The 12,235-nt window shown below is 39.8% G+C and overlaps 1 protein-coding gene across 7 annotated transcripts in view; it reads left to right on the top strand.

The window, feature by feature from the left end:
- The first annotated feature begins 204 nt into the window (after nucleotides 1–204).
- tead1b (TEA domain family member 1b) overlaps nucleotides 205–12,235 on the top strand; it is a 63,690-nt gene continuing 51,659 nt past the window's right edge. For all 7 annotated transcript variants that reach the window (XM_066647531.1, XM_066647532.1, XM_066647533.1 and 4 more), the window contains exons 1-2: nucleotides 205–342; nucleotides 752–873. The gene's annotated coding sequence lies outside the window, so the exon portion shown is untranslated. The remainder of the gene's footprint in view (nucleotides 343–751; nucleotides 874–12,235) is intronic.

Consider the following 12,235-nt stretch of genomic DNA (forward strand, 5'->3'; position numbering starts at 1 on the left):
CTCCTATTGGACGATGAGGTCGACGTGTCCCGTGACGTCGCCGCACCCATGTATTAGCCCAGCCTCCTCCCTCCCCTCGGCCGCCCGCTGACTGGGCGCTGACGTCACCGAGCCCCGCCCCCCCCCGCACCGCCGCCGCGCTCGCGTTCATTTCATTCCTGCTCTCATTCCGCGCATTCTTCACATCTCTCGCGCTGCGCCGCCGCCTCGCACGCTCACATTCCCGAGAATAACTTTACACAGTTTCCAAAAAACAAACCAATAATACATAAAAATATTAAAAATTTACACGCCATTAAAGGGGGCGAGTTTTAAACATTGTTAGCGGTTGCGGACGCTAAGGTAAGTTTGTAGGTAAAGAGCGTAAAAATGTGCAAATGTGTTTGTGTAAACAGTGTTGTCCTTTAGGTTGCAGTTTGTGGGAAAACAAAACAGCGCTGACACACTGTACTCCACTCAAAAAGTGTGTTTCAGAGGCGCTGAGTTGGCCTGTGCTTCTCGACGCTGCTGCAACAGGGCGCTTTCACTTTAGTGCGCTGCCTCTGACACGCAGCCCGAAAAATCTTTGACATTTTTCACATTGTTTCGTGTGGAAGCGGAGCTGCGCCGCCGCCGCTGCAGTAAAGCTCGGCGCTCCGAGGCAGGGAGAGGCGCTCGGCGTTTTGGGGACGTTTTGGATGTGATTGTTTGCTTAAAATGAGAATTTTGGACAAGATGACGGAGCCTACTGTTGCTCTTCTTCTCTCCGTAGTTCACCGCTCGGCCCGGAGTTGGAGCGTTTTCCCAGAGCTGCAGGAACACGGCGCGGGGCAGAGACTTGTTGCTCTCTCATCTGCGGTGTTTTCTTCTCCTCCTTCTTTTCCAGTCTTCTCCGTAAGTAGCCCACACGTTTATCCGTTTTAGATTTATTTTTAATTTCACCGTCGAATGTTTCGCATTCCTCTCGGTTGGGGGTTGGGGCGGGGAGGGGGGTGTTAGACGTTGTCAGCGGTGTCGTCCTGGAAGATTAGGTTTATTTTGGAAACCGTAGTGTTTTTTTAAGCGCTTTTGCCAAACTTCATTCAACTTCTGTCGCCTCTCAGTTGCATGTGAATCTCAGTTCTGAGTTCTTCTAACTTCACAATAACACCACGGGTTACATCTGTCTATCTCGAGTTAGGAGGAGTAACTTATTTTCAATTCCCGCCGTTACCCCGCCAAACCGGTTGGGCTTTTGTTCGGTGTTTGTTTTTTTTACTCTGTGGAATAACCGCTCTGCCTTCAGTTTCTCGTTTCCTTTGTTGGAATTGCCGCCTTGTTCTTTGTGGAGTTAATGACGAACATGGGAACGGAGTTGTAATAATATCAATATTACCTTCCGTAACGTCTTACACAGGCTTCCAGAACGAAAACCAGAGGCAGCTGGTCGATAATTAATTTTACCGCGGAGAAACCTTTGTAAATAGTTATGGAAAAGGTTGTGAACTGTGAGGGCGGCAGAGCTGAGGCAGGAGTTGTGTGTCAGTGCGGCTAATGTCCAGGCCGGCTAAGGTTAACTCTCACAGAAATGTGAAAGTGCTAAGAGTTTGAGTTAAAAGCTTCGAAACACGTTTTGTTCCACTGCAACACCCAGTATCTTGTATTAAAAGGCTGTGTTTATCTAAACCATTGGCTCCAAACCTGTTTATTTTCAATAAAACCCTGGAGTGAGACGTGGTCTTGCTAATATGATGCTAAAGATCAGCTTTGTTATCTCATATATTGATACAAAATGGTGTTGAACGCCTCGAATCTTTCAGAGACTCAGTACAGGCGTTAGTTTTCAGGAACAATGCTTTATCAGCCAAATGCAAACTTCTAACCAACGGTGTTTCACTTATCACTCTACATTCATAATAGACGGGTACATTTTATTATGGGACAGGAAAGAATACATAATTACTTCACACTGTAAAAGTCTTGTGTTGAATGTACATGTTTCAGATGTGGACAGTGGTTACACGTGAATAAAACATATTACATCAACAATGTTACAGCCATTCACTCAACTAACCCTTAGCCAGAATAGCATTGCTGTAATGTAGCCTAGTTTATTGAGGTGTACACATTTGACTTAAAAGTACAGGCCTACATTTAAAGCAGCACACTCTCTCTGTGGAGCAGAAGAGTGAGATTACTGCCTAGTGCTTTTCTTTTGGCTGAAAACAAGTTCCACTCTTGTGCGATTTGGGAATAGACCTCTTTTTCTTGCAGTTAATTATTGTCTTATATTTCACTGTGGCCTTTTTAAAAAGAAAAGCCAGCAAGACACAATGCGTTGCTTGTTTCCCCTAACTGGGCCATTATCATTTACTACAGTAAACAGATTGACTTCTATCAGACTTAACCCCTGACATGTCACGATGTTGAGAAGTAAATCTGCTTGCTGTGGGGGGAAAGAAGGGGAGCAATAGGTGCTTTGTTTCAAGTCTATGCAATGTGGAGACCTGTTGGACGTTAGCATGCTTAGCATTTTCGAATGAGAAACAGGGACGTCGTGTCAGGGACACACTGACCCATCTTTCTTCCCCTGTTTTGAGACAGGTTTATGCGTGTTTGATTTATAGATGTTGTCCAGCTGTGTATAAGAGAATACTTCCTTATCAGAAGATACTGTACAAAGAAACTTTTTGACAGTTCATATTCAAATAAGAATCTAATGTAGTGTGTTGATGCTTTTAAAAAGGGAAACCAGTGTTTTACTTCATGGAAAATGCCACACTTTGGTACCTGGATTTGCTTTTGGATACAGTTCATATTTGCATACTTACATGTGTTACAAGGACGGCAGATTCTCCAAGGCTGTTTGGGCCACAAATGAGAATTCTCTCGCTGGATGAGAGAAGCATATATTATGACATTGATATGTTCAATATGGTATTGAAAAAGGAATACTCTGTTCACTAAAACAACGCATAGAAATTCAGAACTTTATGTCTGCTTTCTCCTTTCAGTCTTTCATGAAGACTTATATTTGTTCAGGCTTTATACTGTTGGTAGCTCCATAGTTTATAATATTTGACCACTTTAATTTGAGCATGTTTTACCTGAAACAATGTAAACTATATAGATAACTAGCGCTGGGTAGAATAAAGATGTGTTTAACATTGTTTGTTTAACATTTTAAAATGGTATCAAACCTGAAAATGTGTGTCTCCTTACATCCCTATGTATTATTTCTTAACCATTGCATTACATACTTAATCACATGCTTAACATTTGGACAAAACTGCAGTGTTTCTTCTGGCTAATGCTGGCACTGATAAAGTGATGTTGAAACAATATTAAACCCTTGCATCGTCACTAGCCTTTACATTTTTTTTTTACTTTTAATAATGAATCTGAATGGGAGGATGGAATTAAAAGCACAATAATGTTGATACTTTCTGTTTGAGTGTTGCATGGCTGAGGAGGGGAAGAATGCAGTCTTTCAGTTGTGAAATGGGAAGCGAATAGGTGCCTTGCTCAGACATAGTGGATTGGGTTACCTCTGGGAATGGAGGATTGTGGGGGAATGGGAGAACACACAGAGAGACCCTATTGTCTTCCTGTTGCTGAGCCAGGAGTGTATGCATGTGTGAGTGTGTGTTTTGTGTGAGGCTGTTGAACTGCAGAAGGCAAACAGTGCTGTGTTCGAGTTGACATCTGGTTTAGACCCCTTCTGCACCTGTAAGGGGAAAAAAATGCAAATATGAACGTTTGCTCTTGCATTTACTGCTTGGAGGATGCAGACTAACGACCATTTGTCAACCTGTGCCTGCCGCTCAATATCTAGGTCCAGCCATTGTTATGCCAGCAACAGGCGCTAGTGGCCCTGGCACCATATGGCTCTTGTATGCTTCAGATAAGATATCTGCTCACTTAACTTATCAATGGCATTTTAATACGCTTCATATTTCAGTTGCCAACTGTTTGTGGATCAGTATAAATTTGTTTTTGGCAAAGGGGCTGCTTGTTCTCTAGTTAAATAAACCTAAGGTCTGTGTCTAAAAAAGAGTCATGCTCTGCATCTTATTAGTTGCGTTTAGAATTATGCTGAAATCCTTGTCCTCAAACAAGTTTGTTCAGAGTTTTGTTTTTGAAATAATCATTTTATTGCATCACATTCCCAGATTTTTACTTACAGAGCGGTTGACCGTTCCATACTTGCCCCACTTCAGTAATAACAGTATAATCCGGCCAGGTTGCACTGCTTTCCATGTAATTACTCAATAATAATGCTTGGGATGCAATAAGGTGGAGAGTTTAAAAGGTTAATAAGTACTGAAATTCCTGTACATACTAAAATGCCGTGATTGCATTAGCTCTTGGAATTTGCATTATGCAAATTAAACAGGTGTCATATTTGGTTATAATTAGCTAGAATCTATGGGGAAACTATAGCATAAAGTGTTTGATTTTTGTTGTAAGTCATTGCCTAGTTGAGAAGGTACCTTAACACCGATAACCAAGTCTCTACTACTGAATATTGGCAAATGAGTTTTAGCTAATGGATGAAAATTTATTTAATAAATTATTCTTAACACCAGGCATAGAATGGAAAGAAAATAGAAGAGTATTAGCTGCTCTGGGTTTATTATTTTCCTTGGTGTTGATGCTTTTAGTGACTTTTTAAATGATTTATATCCACTTAGCAAGCAGCATGGAACCAAATAGGTTTATAATGGCTATATGCTATGAGCACAGGGTTTACCTCAACAAGGCATCAACAGATATGAATAAACCACACATGAGCATCCTTGCCACTTTTAGAAGCAGCTAACTCACTTTCCTCCTGTCTGCGGTCACAGGGCAACGTGAACTGCTAAACTCTGCTGGGACGGAACCCAACACAAACAGCCACGTCCTGTCTGTTTTATTCGCCCTCTACATCATTTCCTATTAGAAACTATCTGTGGTCAAACAGGAATCGGAGTGATTATTGGGAAAAACTAAAGAGATGGAAAATATTACATCTGAAGTGACCTTGGAAGATACTGATTGCAAACATTGACATAATTGTGGGCCTCTATTAGGCCGGAATTCCCCCCACCGTGTTGCATATGATATTGTGGTTGAATTAAAGCTATGGTGGCTTATGGAAGAATTGTTATGCTTTTACGAAGAAGCTATTCCTGTCCCTTCTCATCGGCGCATTCTTCCAGCAGTGGAACCAGCTGGTATAAATAAAGGACTGAACTGATCAAAAGCGGTTTTACACATACCCGAGTATTATTCACTCTTTCCAGAAGCAAACACAGATTTCTGTGCTTCAGATGGCATAACAGTCTCTTGTAGGTTAGCAGTTTTTCTTCTTAATGGAAGATGGCATGATGATAATAACAGTATGTAAGGCAGTCTGGAGCAAATATAACTGTATGATTGGAATATAAAATTTACTAATTAACTGTTAATATATTTGGCAAGCTGAGTAAATCTATCTTAATAAGTTCTTTACCAAATGATGAAACGTTTGAAACTGCAGAATGTGTTCAACATATTAAAAATCAGCCTTGGAAATTCGGAATTCATTTTGTATTTTCCTTCCAAACTGGGCCGTACATCTGAGTGAAACTGAGTAATGGGGATAGTCTCTGAGTCTTTGAGGTTTCTGTTTTGACCCAGTGATTGATGGGGTACTGGGAAAAGGAAAAATCATATAAATGGTTAAGAGATATTTAAAACAAAAACATCAATTGAAAAATTATATTACATCACTGATTCTCACCTTCTTGCAAATATATTAATTTATTATATTTTTTTGACTATGTTGTCTCAAAAGCCTCTGGGTATATGTTTTAAGAGTAAGTTGGCAAGGATGGGGAGGGGCTAATGTTATACGAGGTCAAATGACTTTTTTGAAATGTATTTAAAGTGGTAGACAAGGTTATGTTTGAATTTTGAATTTCCCAGGCACTGAAAAGTTTCTACTGAAGTGTATAGTATATAATTTTCTCCTTTGAAATATATAAAATATAATGCAACAAAAATGAATAATTATTATATAAAATATCCAATTAATTATTGACCTCAGAACTGAAAATGCCAGTGAACCATAGCATTTTGCAAATGTCAAAATTATTAGGTTATTATTAATAAATAATTATTAATAAAGGAATCATTCTTTTAATGATAAACTGTTTTACAATTTGTTTACTGCTAAAAAGATCTAAGGACACAAGGTCCTTTTTTATTTCAAGTTAAAATGTTTATGTTTGACTGCTGAAATAACACCTAACACATTTTTTTAAGCACATCTTTGCCATATTTCACATTTAAAGAACTGAAACTCAGTTGTGAAGTTCATACCTGTGGGTTTGAAGGTTTTCCTCAATGATTTAAAGACCCAGACCATTTCAGGGCTGACGTTTGTGTAGGGAATTCCACGGATATGAATGCTGATTATTAGGCGTGATTAAGTTTGTCCTGTTGTGCTTGTGGAGAAAAATCAATCTGTCTGGGTTCCTTTGCCATCGTATTGTGGCAATAAGATGGTCTTAAAGCTGATCTGGGAAGTCAGTCCCTTGATTCTGAGTGCTCTTTGGTGTCTTTGTAACTTGCCTTTGTTTAAGGCTGTTGTTAACACTGAAGCTGTCCGAGTGCAGTGTCATTCTTACAAATGTACGTGAAACAAATAGGAGGTCCATCATGTATGGATTATAGAGTATATTCTGTAGGAATGATATTCAAGGTCAGTAGCACTTTAAAGAAGTGGTGAGAATAATTCTGTATTTATGTGAATGAATGTTAGTTATTTAACCCAACGGACCTCAAAATAGAGTCTGGGCATGGATAAGTAACATGGTTTTCGGAATAGCTCTGGATTCTAGGTTGATTGGGATATTTTATGAAAATGTAGTAAAGACTGAAATGTGTAAAATGCTTAATTCACTTGATGTTGTACTTAACTGATATATGGGTTGTGCTACGGTGACAGTGCAGCTCACATACTTTGTAACATGCCTTCTCCCTCAGATTGGTGGTATGTTGCTATGTGTGGGCCTGTTATCTGTTAGCAAATGGCCCGAGGAGTACTGTGTCTCAGAGGGAATTTGTAAGTATGGCCTCCTGCTTGGTAGTTATTGCAAGCCCTTAATGCAGCTGAGCTACATTGCCACCAAAAGGAGAATCTGGCTCAAAGCCACTGACGTCATCTAAGTAAATGTGCTTCAGAACAGCAGCTATAAAAACGGCTGCAAACTGCTGAGTGCACTTTGGCCTTGGCGACCTTTTTTTTAGCCACTGTAATTCACATATTGCTCTTAAATGCATAATTAAGAGAACAGCATTTGCTCTATTTGTTTATTCTCTTTTTGTTTGTTATTATATGATTTTGCCTGTCAGACACGTAATTGTATGACCTAATGGGTTCAACCCCAGTAAGTTTTATATGGCTCCCTACTTGGGGAATTTCAAGATCACTTCAGCTAGTAGATAAGCAGCAATGTGTGAGTTTTAGAGACTTTCCTTTATGACTGCATCCCAAACTAAAGAGAATTTTGGTGCTTAGCACATTCAGCATTGTAACTAAAAACAGATGGTAGTCTCAGGCTTCCATATTTAAGTAGCAAATGAATGTTTTTAACACAAATGGTGCACTAACCACTTACTGAAAAAACAATAATTGGCATTAAGCTGTGGTACAATTATGACGTGTGATTTTATTTTCTTCTGGCTTCCCTCACTCACCTTAAAAGGTTGCATTTCGTAAGTTTTTGTTTGGATGGAACTCTTCCTCAACCAGATGCACATGAAAAGCAATATCTAATCCATGAATCATTAGATGAGTCAGTTCCTGAAGCTGCCATAAACCTCTGAGTTCTTGGCCACAGCTGAAAGCAGGAAATCCAGGCTTCAATAACTTCCTTTCCCAGCGCTGGCCATGGCCATGCTAGTGGTTACTGTGTGCTGCTCTGAACTAGCAATAGGAAGATGTACACCCGTGGAACAAAGACACTCACTCACTTCATTTACTGAAACTGTTTATAATTTGTGGTCTGCATTCAAACGTTCAGCGTCCAGGCTCTCTGGCACCGTATTCCCTTCTGCTCCGTCGTAATAAATCCCCACCAGGCCTTTCATTAATGGCTGCGGCATTGTTATCATGGCCGCCCCAGTCCAGGCAGACTCCCCCTGCCCCGGAGCTGGCCTGGATTTAGCAGACACACATAGGGACTGGAGGCTAGCTCCGAGCATTAGTATGCTGAGTGTGGCTGTTGAACGAGTTTGAACTCTCGCTACAGTGCAGCCTTAGCTTTGTAAACACTGCCACACTGATTCAACGCCACATGCAAATATTAAGAGCCCAGATGAGCAGAGATCCTGATTTTTAGGTGTGTATACAATATACAAAACTTATTTGAAAGTTACAAACCTACACAAGAAGGTGCTTTGGCAACACTTTCAGTGGTATTTCGGAATGAATGGGAACATGGATTTAGATGATGACATTGAATTCATGACATTCTGGATTAGTGATGGTAAAATATATGTTTTTTATTTAAGGACAAAAATAATTGTTTAACACTACTTCCTAATTATTTGTATTTGTAGTTGATAAACCTAAGGAAATTTAGCCTTACTTAGTGTGTAATGTATTTATTAAATCAATGTAGTTTTAATTATTTTTTAAGATGAAATCAACAGGGAATTCCATCAATTTATTTTACAAAATGTAATCATGAAAACACAATGAACAGGTTATTCAAAGTCGTTTATATCATACTTACTTAATTTTAACGTTTTGTGAAACCTACCAGCTTAGGATTGTTCAAAGTGATGGAGATACGGAAGGTGGTACCTAGCTGTGTCTAATGCTTTAAAAGTTTAAAAGCATTAAAATCTTTTGATTATTGCCTGACAAATTGTTTTACAAAGTTTTTAAAATACTAAACATTTTAATCATGTTACAGATGTTGGAAAATATAGTGTTAAGTGTCTTACCCAAAGTCGGGATTTGCTTGGGTCGGGAATTGAAATCCTGTCGGTCATTAGAGACTCTGCGATACTCACTATGCTATTTCAACTAAAGAATAATGCTGTTTTTTATATGCTCTTAAGGAAATCTTGGTAAATATTTACATCACATACTATTTTTTAAGAATGTATTTAGCTATGCTCATCCTCATTTATAAAGTTCAAGGAGTATTTATACACACCATGTCTGTAGAGATTATATAGAGGCTTGACTTTTTCCCCAAATGGCAGTTTTTACATAACATTGCTCCATCCTGACCTGACATGGATTTCAACGGCACGTTTCCATGGAGTCAGATGGGAGCGTCTCATCCGGCCTCACTGCATCACGAGAAAGCCTTAAGAAGAGCGGCATCACAACGACAGCACACTGCAAACAAAAAGCTGGTCAGAAATTCCATGTGACCTTTGCGCCATTAGCGCTTTGGTGGGAAGAGGCGGTTTATAGCAGATGGAGGTTAGCACCGAACAGACACACTCTTTGACATGGAAGAAACTTGTGAATTGCAGATGGCCTCTCTGCTCATCGCTGCAGTTTGGAGGCTCACGGTTCTGTTCAGTTTCTCATAACACATCTTTTATAAGAGAGATCCCTTATCTGCCTGCCTGCTTATTTACAGCTTTAATTTCCTGTGCTTCTTATGCCCCGCCTCCAGCGCTGTGTTGTGAAATAGACATGCGACGCAATGTTGGAATGTGTTACATATTTCTGGCAGGCATGTTTTTCTTTTTTTAACTAAACCTTGGAAGTTATGGTGTATTATTGTCTATTTATATACAGTTTAAACCTAAATATGAATCCTGGTTTATTAACATCATTGGAATTTACATTCTGTATCATCAGGTCTAAGTGCACTTTTAGCCCTGAATGTCAACAAATGACAGATATGTGTCAAGAATGTAAAAACAGTTTTTCCTTTCCATAAAACACTCATGTAGCCATACTTTTTTTTCAAATTCAAGTCATAGAATATTTCCTGTAATCCTCAAGAACACATGTATTTAAAAAATGTAAAAAATCGCATCACAAAATACTTAATAACCGCAACGTCCAAGGATTAAATATGTTGAAAATATTGACTGGTCAAAGTGTTGAAAATCACCCCGATTCTCCACATAAATTACCTTATTGGAATATTTGTTTGTTATACTGACACTTTACCACAGTTCTTTCTTTAGAAGTACATCTTTTTCTGTCACTAACGTATGCTACTATATCAAACTCTATTCACGAGGTCTTAAACTAAAATATTAAGGCGCGAACCCATAAATAGAGACCCTCTCTACAGCCAGGTCTGCTGCAGTGGTGTAATGGGCTGAACAGTGCCCATGATTGTGCCGCATCGGAGGCAGGTGGAGAAAGTTGTTTTGACAGGCCCTGTAAATCAATCCAGCGTTCTGGCCAACAGAAATTGATCCCAGAGTGGCCTATAGTAGCAGCGCCGGGCGGCAGGCTTCGGGCCTCAGGTTTGAGTTGGATGTTATCAGACGGATTCACAGCGTCCAGTTCTGTTGGTTTAAAGAGGCATGAAATAAACGCTCAGCCGCTGCCAGTAGGAGAGGATCGTTGGCTGTCCACTCCATTGGACCTTTTGCTTTTCTGTTTTGTGAGAATGCTCCAGATGAGCTCAGTCATTCATTCATCCATCAGAGCTCAGGGCCTGAAGATGTATTCATGAAGCCAGGAAGAAAATCCAATGCAAAACAGATCAATTCTTCTCTGTTTACAGCTAGTGATTTTCGCAGAGGTCATGGACGAGGAGCTCATGGAGTTTGAAAAGCTTTGCTAGTGCCACTCATGACCTGTTTCGTTAGCTTGAATTTCATTCAGATATGTACATTCAGAGGAACAGTCATTTGAACTATTTTTAACATGAACCCACCCCCCCTCCTCAAAAAAAAATTGCCAGAAGAACATTGAAAAATGTTTGGAAATGAAAAAGTAACCAATGCTTTGAATTCAGTTTGCACCTTAATATTACAGATAATAGTAGCTGTATGAATAACTGAAAAGTCATTTTGATTATGCCAGTGATTGGTTTGGCATAGCTGCTTAGAGAAGAAAAGATTTTTTTTGTTTGTATGAAAACATAATTATGGTAACAATTTGTTTTTTGATGAAATATGTCCCGCTTTTTGGTCCTCTGTGTTCTTTTTTTTTTGCAGAAGCCTTTCTCTGTGTTCGTTATACATTCCTGCGATTATGAATGCATTATAATGACACGTACAGCATCAGGAATCTCAGCTATGCCTTGTTGCCATGAATATGCCTAATTGGATGCTGCTTTTTCCAAACAAGGAGACTTTTGGAATAGTTTCAGCATTGCAGCAATAATTAACAAGACGCCGTACTACACTTATAAAGTGCTCTGCGAACATTGCATTTGGTAATTACATAGTAATTAGAGTTCTCTTCTTTGAGGCCTTAACTACTATGGGTCATTACAGAGTTGGTGAAAGCTATTCACCAAATCATTACTGCACCTTCTGAGATAATAGCACAAAAGGACTCAACACAAAAAAATTACATTTCAGCCCCTCTCATCTTCTATTTCATTACCCTAGCCTTGTGTGATGGCTGAAATTGGGTCTCTTAATTTAAGGAGCTGGATTCCAGCTCAGCCTCAACCAGAGTGGTTCATGTAATCTGTCGATAAGTGTCATCTCCCATAATGCCGTGTCACAGCCACGGCTCACCTCTCACTGAGGCATTCACTTGTTGCCCACTCCCCCCCCTTTATCTCGCTAATAAGACCATTTCCATGGTGCCAGAGTTGGGCAGATAGGAGCATGCAATTATCTCTTAAGGTTGCAACAGTTTCCACAGGTGACATTCCTACCTCTGAGAAGCTGTGATAATTAGTGTTCGAACAGAGCCTGGCACACAAGGCCTTGCCTTTTGACAGTCTCGTGACCAGAGCCCAAGATGCAGGGAGTCTAGCTGCTCTCAAGTCAGCAGAGAGCCACTTATCTGGCGTGTTTGAAAGGTGTTACGCTGTTGCCACAGGCTGCTGAGTCCATGTTCAAAGTTCAGGCATGAAGAGATGTGTTACGATGACCATGTAGTCCTGAGACTTGACTTCTAATTGGAGCGAGCGTGTCATTTGGTGCACGCTAGACTGGTGTTGCGGTGTGTTCTATTTCTCTAAGACTTACCACCACACTCTTGAAAATTAAGGTTCCTAAATTGGCCTGGGATGATGAAACTTGATTTCAGACTCATATTGGATTTATCTGACAATTGCTGAACTAAAATGTTGAA

Source organism: Hoplias malabaricus, chromosome 16, assembly GCF_029633855.1.
Source record: "Hoplias malabaricus isolate fHopMal1 chromosome 16, fHopMal1.hap1, whole genome shotgun sequence".
In the NCBI taxonomy this organism is placed as follows: Eukaryota; Metazoa; Chordata; class Actinopteri; order Characiformes; family Erythrinidae; genus Hoplias; species Hoplias malabaricus.